This window comes from Triticum aestivum, chromosome 4D (assembly GCF_018294505.1).
Source record: "Triticum aestivum cultivar Chinese Spring chromosome 4D, IWGSC CS RefSeq v2.1, whole genome shotgun sequence".
NCBI lineage: Eukaryota > Viridiplantae > Streptophyta > Magnoliopsida > Poales > Poaceae > Triticum > Triticum aestivum.
In genome coordinates, this window is record NC_057805.1 from 447,673,769 (window position 1) to 447,690,131 (window position 16,363).

Below are 16,363 nucleotides of genomic sequence, written 5' to 3' on the forward strand. Positions count from 1 at the left end.
TTTCTAGGAGTAGTAATTAGTAAAACTAAAACTAGAACTGGTTAATAGAACTAACCTACAAACTAATTAACCTAACTAACCTAGAAACTAACCTAACTAACCTAGTCTAAAGATCAAAGCAAAAGTGTCCATGTAACAACAAAGATCTACTTGTACTCTCTTCATAGAGAAAGATTTTAAACCAAAAATTAACAACAAAGATCAATGCAAATAAACAATTTATGAACATTTGTGTCCAGATAACAGAAATATCACCCAAAAAACACAACCATAAAAAAAGTTGGATATGTTGTTGGACAGATCACTCAGAGTGATAATATAGATCTCATCAATGTATGAATCAGACCACTACTTTTTAACATCACAAGTCATCACCGGGATCCATGGACAACAATCTCCAATTAGGAAAAAAATCAAAACATTACACAGATTCCTGAGTTCAAATAAGAATATTTCAAGAGTTTCATCACAAATGGTTGAGCCGTCAGACAATGCTTTCTAGGCAAATAGGATTATGCCTATGAACAAACAAGTAGCAGTAACCAACTCAAGATCCACCAAAAGGATAGCCCTTTGAAAAATTCTAGCCCGATTAACATTTTGCCATAAAATTCAGTCTCCAAAATTACGGCATAGCCAATGTGGACATCAGAATTGCAGAGTGTCACAGCATAAGTTCAGAGGTACTCAGAAAAATTACGCTAAGATGTTCAATTTGTCCTCAGAATTGCAGAATGACAGCATGGGCGCACATCGACCAATCAGTCACAAAAGATGGCATGATTAACAGGTTTTTCATCAACGAACAAACAGAAACACAAACAAAAACAAACATGTCAACAAAATTACTACAGAAAACAAAATCTGACAAAAGAAGACATGAGAGGAATGAGACTAACCTAGTCTAAAGATAACTAACCTAACTAACCTAGAAAATCAAACTAACCTAGATAACAGTACTAACTAACCTAATTAGTAGCAGTAGAAAAAAAGAAACTAACAGTAAACCTAATTACTAGCAGTAGAAAAAAAGAAACAAAATAGGGGGGAGCTCACCGGAGTGGGTCGGCGGGGGCATCGGGGCGGCGGGGTGTCAGGGTGGCTAGGGCGTCAGGACGACGGGGCGCTTGGTTGTCGAGGCGGCGGGGCGCTGGGCTGGCGGGGACGGCGGGGAGGCGAGGGCGTCGGGGTGGCGGGGGCGTCGGGGTGGTGCGGGCGGCGAGGGCATCGGGGTGGCGCGGGCGGCATGGGCGTTGGGGCGGCGGGGCGACGGGGGGTCGGGGCGGCGAGGGCGTCAGGGTGGCGCGGGTGGCGAGGGCTTCGGAGTGGTGCGGGTGGCAGGGGGTCGGGGGCGTCGGCGTGGGGCCGGTGAGGTGAGGGAGAGAGAGAGGGGTGGGGCGCGGGGCCGACCATTTTTTAGTTAGGTTTAATTTCTTTGCCGTCTGCTAGCAGACGACAAAGAGCGTAGCTAGTGGGGTGGGGCCGGGGGGAAACGGCCATTAGGTTGCCACTTTCTTTGCCGTCTGCGCTTCTTTGCCGTCTGCGAGCAGACGGCAAGGAAAGTGGCTGTTTGGTGGTTCTCACTAGTGGGCCACCCTCCCTATTTGTCGTCCGCTAGCAGACGTCAAAGCTTCTATGTTGTCCGCTAGCTGACGACAAAGAGCTAGCTAACGGCAAACAAGCTCTTTGCCGTCCGCTTTTTCTTTGCCGTCAGCTTTCTGTATGCTCATGGCAAAGACCTTCTTTGCCATCAGCTAGCTGACAGCAAAGAGCTGGCTGACGGCAAAGATCCTGATTCCAGTAGTGTTTTCTTGTTACGATGATTTTCCACTTCACTCTGAAATTCTTTGAACTTTTCAAATGTTTCAGATTTATGTTTCATTAAGTAGATATACCCATATCTGCTCAAATCATCTGTGAAGGTCATAAAATAACGATACCCGCCGCGAGCCTCAACACTCATCGGACCGCATACATCAGTATGTATTATTTCCAATAAGTCAGTGGCTCGCTCCATTGTTCTGGAGAACGGAGTCTTAGTCATCTTGCCCATGGCATGGTTCGCAAGTATCAAGTGATTCATAATCAAGTGATTCCAAATGCCCATCAGCATGGAGTTTCTTCATGCGCTTTACAACAATATGACCTAAACGGCAGTGCCACAAATAAGTTGCACTATCATTATTAACTTTGCATCTTTTGGCTTTAATATTATGAATATGTTTATCACTACGATCGAGATTCAATAAAAACAGACCACTCATCTGTTGAGGAACGCAGTAATTTCAAAAAAAATCCTACGCACATGCAATCCATCTAGGTGATGCATAGCAACGAGAGGGGAGAGTGTTGTCCACGTACCCTCATAGACCGAAAGCGGAAGCGTTATGACAACACGGTTGATGTAGTCGTACGTCTTCACGATCCGACCGATCTTAGTACCGAATGTACGGCACATCCGCGATCTGCACACGTTCGGCTCGGTGAGGTCCCACGAACTCTCGATCCAGCTGAGTGTTGAGGGAGAGCTTCGTCAGCACGACGACGTGATGACCATGATGATGAAGTTACCGGCGCAGGGCTTTGCCTAAGCACTACAATGATATGACCGAGGTGGAATCGGTGGAGGGGGGCACCGCACACGGCTAAGACAACTGTCAACTCGTGTGTCTATGGGGTGCCCCCCTCCCCGTATATAAAGGAGTGGAGGAGAGTGAGAGCCGGCCCTCTATGGCGCGCCCAAGGGGAGTCCTACTCCCACCGGGAGTAGGATTCCCCCCTTCCCTAGTTGGATTAGGAGAGGAAGGAAGGGGGGAGAGGGGGAAGGAAAGGGGGGCCGCCCCCCACCCAATTCGGCTTGGGCTTGAGGGGGGCGTGCCCCCTCCTAGGCTCCCTTCTCCTGTCTCCCACTATGTCCCAATAAGGCCCATATACTTCCCGGGGGGTTCCGGTAACCTCCCGGTACTCTGGTAAATGCCCAAACTCACCCGGAACCATTCCGATGTCCAAACATAGCCATCCAATATATCGATCTTTATGTCTCAACCATTTCGAGACTCCTCGTCATGTCCATGATCAAATCCGGGACTCCGAACAACCTTCAGTACATCAAAACACATAAACTCATAATACTGATCGTCACCGAACGTTAAGCGTGCGGACCCTACGGGTTCGAGAACTATGTAGACATGACCGAGACTCATCTCCGGTCAATAACCAATAGCGGAACCTAGATGCTCAGATTGGTTCCTACATATTCTACGAAGATCTTTATCGGTCAAACCGCATAACAACATATGTTGTTCCCTTTGTCATCGGTATGTTACTTGCCCGAGATTCGATCGTCGATATCTCAATACCTAGTTCAATCTCGTTACCGGCAAGTCTCTTTACTCATTCCGTAATGCATCGTCCCGCAACTAACTCATTAGTCACATTGCTTGCAAGGCTTATAGTGATGTGCATTACCGAGAGGGCCCAAAGATACCTCTCCGATACTCGGAGTGACAAATCCTAATCTCGATCTATGCCAACTCAACAAACACCATCGGAGACACCTGTAGAGCATCTTTATAATCACCTAGTTACGTTGTGACATTTGATAGCACACTAAGTGTTCCTTTGGTATTCGGGAGTTGCATAATCTCATAGTCATAGGAACATGTATAAGTCATGAAGAAAGCAATAGCAATAAACTAAATAATCAAGTGCTAAGCTAACGGAATGGGTCAAGTCAATCACATCATTCTCTAATGATGTGATCCCGTTAATCAAATGACAACTCATGTCTATGGCTAGGAAACTTAACCACCTTTGATTCAACGAGCTAGTCAAGTAGAGGCATACTAGTGACACTCTGTTTGTCTATGTATTCACACATGTACTAAGTTTCCGCTTAATACAATTCTAGCATGAATAATAAACATTTATCATGATATAAGGAAATATAAATAACAACTTTATTATTGCCTCTAGGGCATATTTCCTTCAGTATCCCACTTGCACTAGAGTCAATAATCTAGATTACACAGTAATGATTCTAACACCCATGGAGTCTTGGTGCTGATCATGTTTTGCTCGTGAAAGAGGCTTAGTCAATGGGTCTGCAACATTCAGATCCGTATGTATCTTGCAAATCTCTATGTCTCCCTCCTTGACTTGATCGCGAACGGAATTGAAGCGTCTTTTGATGTGCTTGGTTCTCTTGTGAAATCTGGATTCCTTTGCCAAGGCAATTGCACTAGTATTGTCACAAAATATTTTCATTGGACCCGATGCAGTAGGTATGACACATAGATCGGATATGGACTCCTTCATCCAAACTCCTTCATTTGTTGCTTCCAAAGCAGCTATGTACTCCGCTTCACACGTAGATCCCACCACGACGCTTTGCTTAGAACTGCACCAACTTATAGCTCCACCGTTCAATATAAATACGTATCCGGTCTGTGACCTAGAGTCATCCGGATCAGTGTCAAAGCTTGCATCGACGTAACCATTTACGACAAGATCTTTGTCACCTCCATAAACGAGAAACATATCCTTAGTCCTTTTCAGGTATTTCAGGATGTTCTTGACCGCTGTCCAGTGATCCACTCCTGGATTACTTTGGTACCTCCCTGCTAAACTAATAGCAAGGCACACATCAGGTCTGGTACACAACACTGCATACATGATAGAACTTATGGCTGAAGCATAGGGAATGACTTTCATTTTCTCTCTATCTTCTGCAGTGGTCGGGCATTGAGTCTGACTCAATTTCACACCTTGTAACACAGGCAAGAACCCTTTCTTTGCTTGATCCATTTTTTGAACTTCTTCAAAACTTTATCAAGGTATGTGCTTTGTGAAAGTGCAATTAAGCATCTTGATCTATCTCTATAGATCTTGATTCCTAATATATAAGCAGCTTCACCGAGGTCTTTCATTGAAAAACTCATATTCAAGTATCCTTTTATGCTATCCAGAAATTATATATCATTTCCAATCAACAATATGGCATCCACATATAATATTAGAAATGCTCTAGAGCTCCCACTCACTTTCTTGTAAATACATGCTTCTCCAAAAGTCTGTATAAAACCATATGCTTTGATCACACTATCAAAATGTTTATTCCAACTCCGAGATGCTTGCACCAGTCCATAAATGGATCGGTGGAGCTTGCACACTTTGTTAGCATCCTTTGGAACCATCAGGTTGCATCATATACAACTCTTCTTCCAGAAATACATTCAGGAATGCAGTCTTTACATCCATTTGCCAAATTTCATAATCATAAAATGCAACAATTGCTAACATGATTCGGACGGACTTAAGCATCGCTACAGGTGAGAAGATCTCATCGTAGTCAACTCCTTGAACTTGTCAAAAACCTTTCGCAACAAGTCGAGCTTTGTAGACAGTAACATTACCGTCAGCGTCAGTCTTCTTCTTGAAGATCCATTTATTCTCGATTGCTTGCCGATCATCGGGCAAGTCAAACTATGAAGTTCAGTCAACCATTTGAGTCAATTTTGAGTAAATAGTAAGACTTCGGGTCGCACCATTCATAATGCCAAAGTCCACACTTTGTTCTCATACATGGATCCCATCTCAGATTTCATGGCCTCAAGCCATTTCGCGGAATCTGGGCTCATCATCGCTTCCTCATAGTTCGTAGGTTTGTCATGGTCAAGTAACATGACCTTCAGAACAGGATTATCGTACCACTCTGGTGCGGATCTTGCTCTAGTTAACCTATGAGGTTCAGTAGTAACTTGATCTGAAGTTACATGATCATCATCATTAGCTTGCTCACTAATTGGTGTAGAAGTCACAAGAACTGATTTTTGTGATGAACTACTTTCCAATAAGGGAGCATGTCGTGGTTTTGTCACGGCAGATGACCTTAGTGTCAGGACTTAGTCGCGAGGCCAACGCATCTATGTGGTAGCTTGAGAGGGGTTGAGCGGAATCGAGAGACGCAACACAATACAAGGATTTAGACAGCTTCGGGCCCCGGGAAACATCATCCGGTAATAACCCTACATGCTGTTTGTGGTTAGGTCTCATTATCATCATGAGGGATTCGCCGTAAACCGGCTCTCCTCTAGTTGTGTCTAACCCTAGAGATTGTTTCTTCTTGCTTGTCCCTCTTTGGGGAGCCCTGCCCCTCCTTATATAAGTTGAACGGGCGGGTTACATGTAGAGTCCAACTCGGACTTAAGACTTAACTATTCTGACTTCTCTTTATGGGCTTCTTAACATCTTGGGCTTCATAACGTCTCGAGCTTCATAACGTCTCAGGTTTCATAACCCCTGGCAACCCAGTTATCCTTTTTGCCGGTTTATGATATTCTGCCGGTTTATGATGGTCTGCCGGTTTATGATGGTCTACCGGTTTATGATGATTTGCCAGTTTATGATGGTCTGACGTTTTACCACCAGCCAGTTTACCGTCTGTCTTAGCCATCTGTCTTAACTGTCTGTCTTAACTGTCCGCCTTAACTGTCCGCCGGTTTACTAAGTCCCAGACGGTTTACAACTCCGGCCAGGTCATACCGTGGGCTATATCCCCGACATTAGCCCCCAGTTTAATTTGGATTTATCCATGTTAAACTGATCCTGAGCATCTTTAAATCCTTGTCATTTCCTTCTAGAAAATCCGAGTCAATAGGCCAGCTTCATAATCAATTTGCTGACATTGGTTTGTCACGGAGAAATATTGTGAAGAATAATTTCTTTTGACTCAACTCCCAATGCTTAACAAAAATATTGGTCTTTGAAATACTCATCTGATCTTCAGCCGGTTTAAGAATGTAGAACTTGCTGGTTTACGAATGTAGAACTTTGCCGGTTTAAGAATGTAGAACTTTGCCGGTTTACAAATATTGATGGCACCGGATCAAAACTGTTTGTTAACATCAGCTTTTGAAAATATACCTTTTATATGCCTATCACTTGTAGCCCTCAAATCTTAAGAAGGTAACGTAGTAACAGCTTAAGATTTGCTTCAATATGAATGTCACAAGCTTGAAGAAATCCAGGTTGTTCGTCTCAATCACTAGTCAGAACTGAGTATTCCACATATGTAGCCCCCAAGTGCCGGGTTGTCATGCTTGCAGCAACCTGGGACATGTAGTTTCCTGATGCTCATAAAAACTTCAACCAGTGTAGCCCCCAAGGGCCGGGTCATTATGCAAATAATGAGCAGGGACTTTGAAAATATGATCATGTAGACTTTAACAACAACGTGTAGCCCCCAAGGGCCGGCTCACTAAGATAATATTGAGCTGGGACTTCATATATACTTCATTGAGAATAACATTATATGATGTAACTCCATCATGGGGCTTGAACCCACATCCACAAGGTTGAGAGCTTTGTGCTTTACCAACTGAGCAGTGGATCCTTCAATAATAGATGAAAATTTGTGTACCTTGAATTGTTGACAGGAGCAATTGGTAGCCCCCAAGGGCCGGCTCATTATGATGTGATGAGTCGGGTCTTCAATAAGACTAATAAAAATGACTTTGCATTAGCCCACAAGTGTCATGGTGCATGCTTGCAGCGACATGAGACTTGCATATTTGATATAATCTTAAGTTGAATAATGTAGCCCCCAAGTGCCGGGTCGTAAGCCTGGAGCGACTTGGGACTATTCCTTCAATTGTAAAATAAATCATATCCATTGATAATATAATAGACATTGCGCTAAAGCGACTTTGAAAACCTTAATCATAATACTGGTTACTGATAACCATAATAAAATCCAGCCATGTTGGCTATTTGAAGATTTGAATAATATAATCCAATGATTTATGAGCGCATGATTCCAATGGCGCAATCCAAATATATACTGGCGACTTATAGTCAAAACCAGACCGGGTTAATAAGCGCCGGATTATAACTTGATCATGTACTGACAACTTGTAGTTGATAGCCAAGCCGGGTTAATAAACGCCGGTTGAAAAACATCACAAATCTTGTCAAAAGAGAGAAAACTTAGCAAAAGGCGAATAAAAACCCTTGTAGTCGAGGCTTTTCACGGGCTGCCAGGCCCCAAATTCGAGGCTTTTCATGGGCTGCCAGGCCACTGAGTTAAACCATTTCACAAAACCTTTTAAGATGGTCCTCAATCCTTAACCAATCATCGTTTTAACTTGACAAGTTCAGGGTCTTTATTTTAGAGTAACTTGTCAAAGTTCGAAGGGTCATACCAGGTTTACCTGGGCGGAGTGACTTACTTAAATAGGCAGGCTAACCCGGGGTTTTAGGTGTATACACCAGGCTTCCAATCCATGGCTTGATAGCCTATTACAAGTGTAGATTCTTTGTTCATTTCGACAGCAAAGAATCCCCAAGTAACATTTTGAGCTGTGCTCAGCGGGTGCCTATGTTTGAGTTGTTGTTTTGCAACACTCTCTTTAGCCCCGGATTGATTTGGCTTTGAGCCGATCAAGAGGTGTGACTATGGTTCGGATACGACCAAGCCCCCAAGTGATGTTGTAGCATTGCGCAGATCAAGAGCTGTAGCTATACTTCGGATACAACCAAGCCCCCAGGTGATGTTGTATAAAGCTTTGATAAGCTGAATCAAGGGGTAAACCGGACGCCACTTTATGAACAGAAGCCCCCATGTGACAACAATATGATAAGACAATAAGGCGGAATACCCATGTTTGAACCGCGCATCATGGCAACATGTCCTCTTCGGCAACCTTTAACTTTTTGCAAGAGATAAATTCTTCTTGAACCGGGATTTTGGACCGGATATTGAGAGCGTCAGAGTTTTGCAAGAGATAGTTTCCTCTTAAACCGGATTTGACCCAGATACTAAGGGCTTCAGTGCTGTGTGGGATATGGGATTTCCCTTAAACAGTAGCCTTCGGGACCGAGTTATCTTTCTCTTCAACGTCCTAGGGCACCTGAATTTGCTGAAACTAGCAAGACTTGCTGAGTCATATCATCGTAGCCCCCGAGTCTTAAGATGACTCAAGGAGTTGTCTTGAGATTCTCCGTACTTGACCATAGCAGAAGGTATATATCGTTGGTTTGATAACGCGATGTAAATCCATAGAAGGTTGAGGTGACTGCGGCGGGTTATAAATGATCCCGTATGAGCCGTGTCAGCAACTCGGCCAATGGTTCCTTCCAACTGGCTATTTGAAGTTGACCAAACTGTAGCGGCAGCGATTTGTGCGCATGTCCATTGAACCATCCAACGCAGACGGTGCCTGATGAAAATTTGCCTCCAAGTTGTTGGAAGAAAAACCGGGCTACCCAAGCAGTGATTTGCTCATACTCAATAGACAACTCGTGCAGACAGGTGCGGCCCGGTATGTTGATGTAGACCAGGCCGCAAAAGACAGACGGTCAAGACGACCACAGCATCAGAGGCAGCTCGAACAGATGAGTCGATCGCGGCATTGTAAGGCGGCGCGAGCGAGTTAATTCGCAGGGACGGTCCTGGTGAGTTAAAGTAGTCCGGGCCGCAAGGGTGGCGGCTTGCGCGCATCCATTTACCGGGTAATGAGGCACGGACGAATACCGGGTGCAATGTTGCCAGTACATGCTCCGTATCCGTGGTATAAACCACATTTGTAGTGAATAATTGTCCTGCGTACAAAAAAGACATCATGGCGGAGTAGTTGTTTGTCGAAAGAAATCAACATGTACTTAACAAAATTTGTAAGATAAACATCACCTGATTTTTAGGCGACAGATGATCATTATATGACATTCGTAGATAAGCAAGAACTTTTGTGTTGATCCTTTCAAGGGCCTTGCCAGAGTTTGCCGTAGTTTGTATAATCTTCACTCCAAGAAATTGGGGCATATTTATCCTCGGGAACGCCTCGTATATCTTCTGATATGATCAAAAGTTTTTTTACTGATGCATGCGGCCAATGGGAGCAGCGGCAATAAACCGGTGACCTGTCGATGACAGCTCGATAGCGCCGTATAAGGAAATAGTGGGCGCATCAAGACAGGCCACAGTAGTGTACTGGCATGGGCCGTTTTGATCCGGTGAATTTAACTAATCTTTAAAGTCCAAGAAATAACTGTACTTGTCCACCGTCAAAGTGAAAACTAGAGATATTTGTAGCTTTGCTTTCTATCACTTGTAGCATGGAACAGTGGGACACCATCAGATAGCTGAGGCACCACAGCATGGCAGGAATCTTTACCAAAATTATCTCACTACAACTACTGACTTCAAATCACTCCAAGGCAAAAGAACCAAGTGGCCGAAGGGCACCGGCGAGGCAGCTTGTAACCGGTTTAAGATACAAGGCACCAACGGAGACACGCCAGTGGGTCAATGGCAACAGTAATTCTGCTTGAGGCCGCAGCAGAGAATAAACCATCAGGGCTTATGGCAAAAACGGCTTGGGCAGCGCAATCTGGTGTACCGGCGAGTCCGTCCGGCAAAAGCGGGTCAGGTCGTGGCCACGGCGGGTCATAACAATAGAGGCGGAGCTTGTAACCACGGTTTAGAGCAGCAGGGCGGCTCGGCAACCCGGAGCGATGTTGTAGCGCCCCGGATCCGATGCGCCAGGTGTCTTCCAGTTATTCGCCGTCGTTGCCATGTCATTTGCTTGCGTGTTGCATTTTGCCATGTCTTCATATGCATTGCGTCATCATGTTTTTCAAAACTTGCATCCGGTCCTTTTCCGCGTTGTCCGTTTCACGTTCCGACACTCTTGCACGCGCCCGTCGCTCCTCACAGACCTTGTTTCGTGAGCGGGGGAAAAACGTTCTCCGAATGGGCCGAGATTTGCCGAGTGGCCTTGGTATGTCACCGGTAGACTGCCCGTCAAATTTCGTTCTATTTGGAGGTCGTTTGATGCCCCAACGGTTAACCGTGTAACCCCAAAAGCCTTTCTCTTTGCAGCCCAGCACCCCTCCACCACAGCCCAATAGCCCATCCAAACCCCCTCCATGCTCTCGGTCGTTGGATCGTGATCGTGTGGGCGAAAACCGCACCTCATTTGGACTCTTCTAGCTCCCTCTGCCTATAAATATGTGATCCTCCCTGAAATCCAGCAGTCCAAACCCTAGCCCCGCTCCACTCGCGCCACCGGACATGTCCGCCCGCACGCCGGACACGTCCGCCCCGCCGTCGCAGCCAACCCCGCGCCTCCCACCACCGCCGGCCCGCGAAGCCCGTCTGGAGCCCGCGCCGAGCCGCGCCGGGCCCGGATCCGCCCGAGCCGCCTGCAACCGCCCGTCCTCGAGCGCTCTTCGCCTCACCGCCTGCGCCCAAGCGCTCCCGCGTCTCCCGCCGCCGCGCCCCGCAGGTGCCGCACCACTCGCCGGAGTTTCCTCTGCCGCCGGCGAGCACCACGTCCAGGTCATGCCGCCCCTGCCTCTCCTCCCTCCTTCCATCCCGTGCTTCTCCCTCTCCCTCACGATCTCTCTCTCTGTCCCGAGCTCTGCAGGCCGCCATGGATGGCCGCCCCGATCTACGCGCTCGCACCGCCCCAAGCCGCCCCATCGCCGGGAATGGGTTGCCCCGCGCCCGATCTACCCATTCACGGCCTCCCCGACCCTCGCCAGAGTCCCACGTCGCCCCACCATCGCCATTGACTTCTGCCGGAGTGGTTCTGTAGGAGAGAAGGAGCCAACCCCGACCTTCCAGTTTTTTTTCGCGTGGTAAAATTCTGCAGTCCTAGATTTTCATCATTCTGGTGCCCTGTTCAACATGCCATAACTCTCTGACCGTAGATCCGTTTTGCACGCATGATATATCAGAGTGTTCATCATGATATACTATTAATTTTGTTCCATTGTTCCATGCTTGTTTGAGTTCATCTTGATGCCCTTATCATCGTTGCAAGAGTGCTATATGATATTAACCTGCTGAGACTGTTATAACTTGGTGATTTGTCTTTTTCATTGCATTTTGTGTGTGCACCCTATGAGCATGAGCTATACATGTGTTTTGAACTACATCATGTCATCTTTACAGGGGTGTTTGTCTTGTATTTTTGTGATCTATGTGGTGACTAGCACGAGCATGCAAAGTAGCCTCCGTGATGTTGCTGATTTCTGTGACTTGGTCATTTCTGCTAAGTCTGTAGCTGTAGCATTGTGATGCCTTGTAAACCTGCTGTCACCATGAGTTCTATGCATAATCTGGAGATGTTAACTAAGGGTGTTTTGTTATAAATGTTATGATATATCAATCCATGCCCTTGTTTGCATTTATAGCCTGCTGTAGCTTGTTATAATCTTGTTCTCAAATTGCTAAATAATGTTGCTGTCAGTCTGTTAACATGAAGTTCAGTTTTGCCATGTGTTTTGCTAGTGATCCATGCATCCTATGAACTTTCTCTTGCCATGCTTAGCTTTGCATGTAGTTTCATGTTACCTTGTTGCATCCTTATTTTGGAGTGTGTGATTGATGTTTATATGCATTTTGCATCAATGCCATGTTTAATTTGTTTTGCTCATATCTTTTAGGCCGTAGCTCCGAATCTAATGATCTTTATATATAACTTGACTAGAATTTCGTGTAGATCATCATGGTCCATCTTAAATTGCTATTTAACAACTAGAACATAAGGTTTATTCAGATCTGGACCAATTTCGAAATTTGCATATGAGGACTTACCGGAGTTGTTATATGTTGCTTTCGGCCTCATTTAAACTTGCTTTGATGTGTTGTTCTTGTATGCATCATCTATTGCCATTAGTAGCTTCATATAGCCTTGTCATGCATCATACTTGGTTGAGCATCATGCCTTGTTCATGTGTGGTGTGTTTACCATGTTGTGTGCTTCTTCTCGATAGTTCTCATTTCGTTGCAATCGTGAGGATTTGTTCGTCTACGCTTGGTTCATCTTCGTGGCTTCATCTTATTCATGGAATCGTTCTTCTTCCTAGCGGGATTTCAGGCAAGATGACCGTCACCTTGGATCTCATTACTATCATTGCTATGCTAGTTGCTTCGTTCTATCGCTATGCTGCGCTACCTATCACCTGCCTATCAAGCCTCCCAAATCGCCATGTCAGCGTCTAACCTTTTTCGCCCTTCCTAGCAAACCGTTGTTTGGCTATGTTACTGCTTTGCTCAGCCCCTCTTATAGCGTTGGTAGTTGCAGGTGAAGATGAAAATTGCTCCATGTTGGATTATGTTTATGTTGGGATATCACAATATCTCTTATTTAATTAATGCATCTATATACTTGGTAAAGGGTGGAAGGCTCGGCCTTATGCCTGGTGTTTTGTTCCACTCTTGTCGCCCTAGTTTCCGTCATACCGGTGTTATGTTCCTTGATTTTGCGTCCCTTGCGCGGTTGGGTGATTTATGGGACCCCCTTGACAGTTCGCTTTGAATAAAACTCTTCCAGCAAGGCCCAACCTTGGTTTTACATTTGCCTCACCTAGCCTTTTTTCCTTGGGAGTCGCGCATCCCGAGGGTCATCTTTATTTTACCCCCCCCCCCCCCCGGGGGCCAGTGCTTGTCTAAGTGTTGGTCCAAACTAGAGCACCGTGCGGGACCATCCCTTGGCAACTTGGGTTACGTTGGTACGTGTACGCTTAGCTCATCCGGTGTGTCCTGAGAACGAGATACGTGCGACTCCTATCGGGATTGTCGACACATCGGGCAGCTTTGCTGGTCTTGTTTTACCATTGTCGAAATGTCTTGTAAACCGGGATTTCGAGACTGATCGGGTCTTCCCGGGAGAAGGAATATCCTTCGTTGACCGTGAGAGCTTATAATGGGCTAAGTTGGGACACCCCTACAGGGTATAAACTTTCGAGAGCCGTGCCCGCGGTTAGGTGGCGGATGGGAATTTGTTAATGTCCGGTTGTAGAGAACTTGACACATGACCTTAATTAAAACGCATCAACCGCGTGTGTAGCCGTGATGGTCTCTTCTCGGCGGAGTCCGGGAAGTGAACACGGTTTTTGGTTTATGTTTGTCGTAAGTAGGAGTTCAGGATCACTTCTTGGTCATTACTAGTTGACGACCGTTCCGTTGCTTCTCTTCTCGCTCTTATTTGCGTAAGTTAGCCACCATACTTGCTTAGTCGCTGCTGCAACCTCACCACTTTACCCCTTCCTTACCCATTAAGCTTTGCTAGTCTTGATACCCATGGTAATGGGATTGCTGAGTCCTCGTGGCTCACAGATTACTACCACACCAGTTGCAGGTACAGGCTATGCGATGATCATGACGCGAGAGAGATTTTGCTTGTTTTGGAGTTCTTCTTCTGCTTCTTCTTTGATCAGGGGATAGGTTCCAGGTCGGCAGCCTGGGCTAGCAGGGTGGATGTCATTTGAGCTTCTGTTTGTGTTTCATCCGTAGTCGGATGTTGATCTTATGTATGATGTATTGATGTATTCTTGCGGCATTTGAATGCCTTGTATGTATCCCCATATATTATGTAATGTTGATGTAATGATATCCACCTTGCAAAAGCGTTTCAATATGCGGGTCTATCCTTGGTGGGACCTTCGAGTTCCTCTCGGATAGGGTCGCATATTGGGCGTGACAAGTTGGTATCAGAGCCTCGACCGACCATAGGAGCCCCCTTGATTGATCGTGTAGTTTGGCCGTTGTTGAGTCTAGAAGAAAACTGTTTTCAGAGTCTAGTTATATCGGAGAGTAGGAATTCTTTTACTCCTCAGCCCCTTCATCGCTCTGGTGAGGAATCTTGACGTAGGTGTTTCGACTTACTTCTCTTCCCCTTCAAATTTTTCTTTAGGATCACGTGGTTAGTTTTTGTTCGTTGTCCATCCTCTTTTCAATCCGGTGCATTTCTCTTCGAGTGGTTTCGATCCTCGTCATCTTTTGCAAGACTAGTCCTCAGTGCTTTCTCAATCGACGTTGTTTCCCATCCGAAGTTGTCCTTGTTTTTCCGACCCGCCCACCCTTTTTCTTCTCGGAACCGGAGTCCGTAATCGAGTATCCATCCTACTCGTGTGAAGCCTTTGCATTCTTTCCTCAAGTATTTAAACTCTTCAAGCTATTCGTCGGTTCTCCCTTCCAAGTTGCCTTTGTTTTTCCCGCCCTCCCACCCTCTCATTCCCGGAGCCTGAGTCTCTTTCGAGCATCAATTTCATTCGTGCGGAGTATCTTCAGTCTTTCCTCACTTATTTCAACCGGTGAATTCTCATCTCGTTTGACATTCTTCATCTCTTTTCTTCTCCGGTGGACTCAATTCAAGTTTTCGGTGTTGATCGTATTCTTTTTCTTGACCGAAGTGTTTTCCCCTTGCTCGTTTCTCCTTTCGCCATTCTATTATCCCGGATTGGTGAAGACATCTCAGGAGATTCGTCTGTGTTCGAATTAATTCGAGGTTATCACCTCATTCAAATATTTCAATTGTTCCGGTGCATCATCTATCTCTTCAACAGTCCTTTTCCATCGGTGTTTCTTTTTAGTGGGCCCTAACCCACGGGTCTTTCCCAGGATCTTACCTGACTCGTCTAAGTTTCCCGGAGTTATTCTTGAATCATTTTCGAAGTTTGACGTAAATATGAATTTCATCGGTCAGATGCTTTTCCAAGATCGATTTCAAATGATTTTCATTGTTGGCTCAACCTCTTCGCTTTTCATTCTCCCGGAGTATATCAACAATTTTGGTGTTATTTCTCGTCGTCATTCTCAACATTTGAAGACTGAAGTAGAATTTTCCCTAAATCTTGTCCATTCTCCCGAAGATTCGTGGCGCTAGCTTGATGTTATCCTCTCAAGTTGTTTCCAGTCGTGCAATTCTTTTCATCCATCCGGAGTATTTCAGGAGTTGTTTTCCGTCTCAATTATTCGGAGGCCTCCATTTCAAAATATTTCTTTGTTCTAAGTTTTAAAAATCCATTCTCCGATTATTCAATATTCATGCCTTTTCGTTCGTCTCCATATTCTTCCGGTGCTTTGCTCTTTAATCAGTTTGCGATCTCTTCATTCTCTTGTCTCTAGATTCCCTCAAGTATCTTCGTGCTTTTCTAATTCTTTTCGGCGGTTCATTCTCTTTTTCGTCATTCGTTTCAATTCTCACGGTGGTTCGTTCAACATTCCTATTCCTTTGTTATCATATCAATTCATTAGGTCTTTCCAGTCCTACCGGTGGTCTCTTGAATTTTTTCCCAAGTATTGCGCTATATCTCCCCTTAATCTTTTCCCAATGTGAATAAGTTGTATGCAATCCATTGCTTCTCATCAATTTAATTGATGAAGGATAAGCATAACATAATTCTTATTCTCATTTCATCGTGGTCAAGTTGATTAATTCTTTTCTCGGAGATTGTCGTGATGAGTGATTTCTCGGTTCTAAGTTGTTCGTCTTTTCTTTTCCGGAGTTCCAAGCTTTTCGCCGGTTTCGTCGCGAACCTCCATCCAAATCATCGCAAGGATTTAATCTTATCC

General features: G+C 45.3%; 1 non-coding gene across 1 annotated transcript; it reads right to left on the reverse strand.

Moving 5' to 3' along the window:
• Positions 1–716: 716 nt before the first annotated feature.
• LOC123100842 (small nucleolar RNA SNORD96 family) lies at positions 717–808 on the reverse strand. Its single transcript, XR_006448476.1, has one exon. It is a non-coding gene; the product is annotated as a small nucleolar RNA SNORD96 family (small nucleolar RNA).
• Between the last annotated feature and the right edge of the window lie 15,555 nt (positions 809–16,363).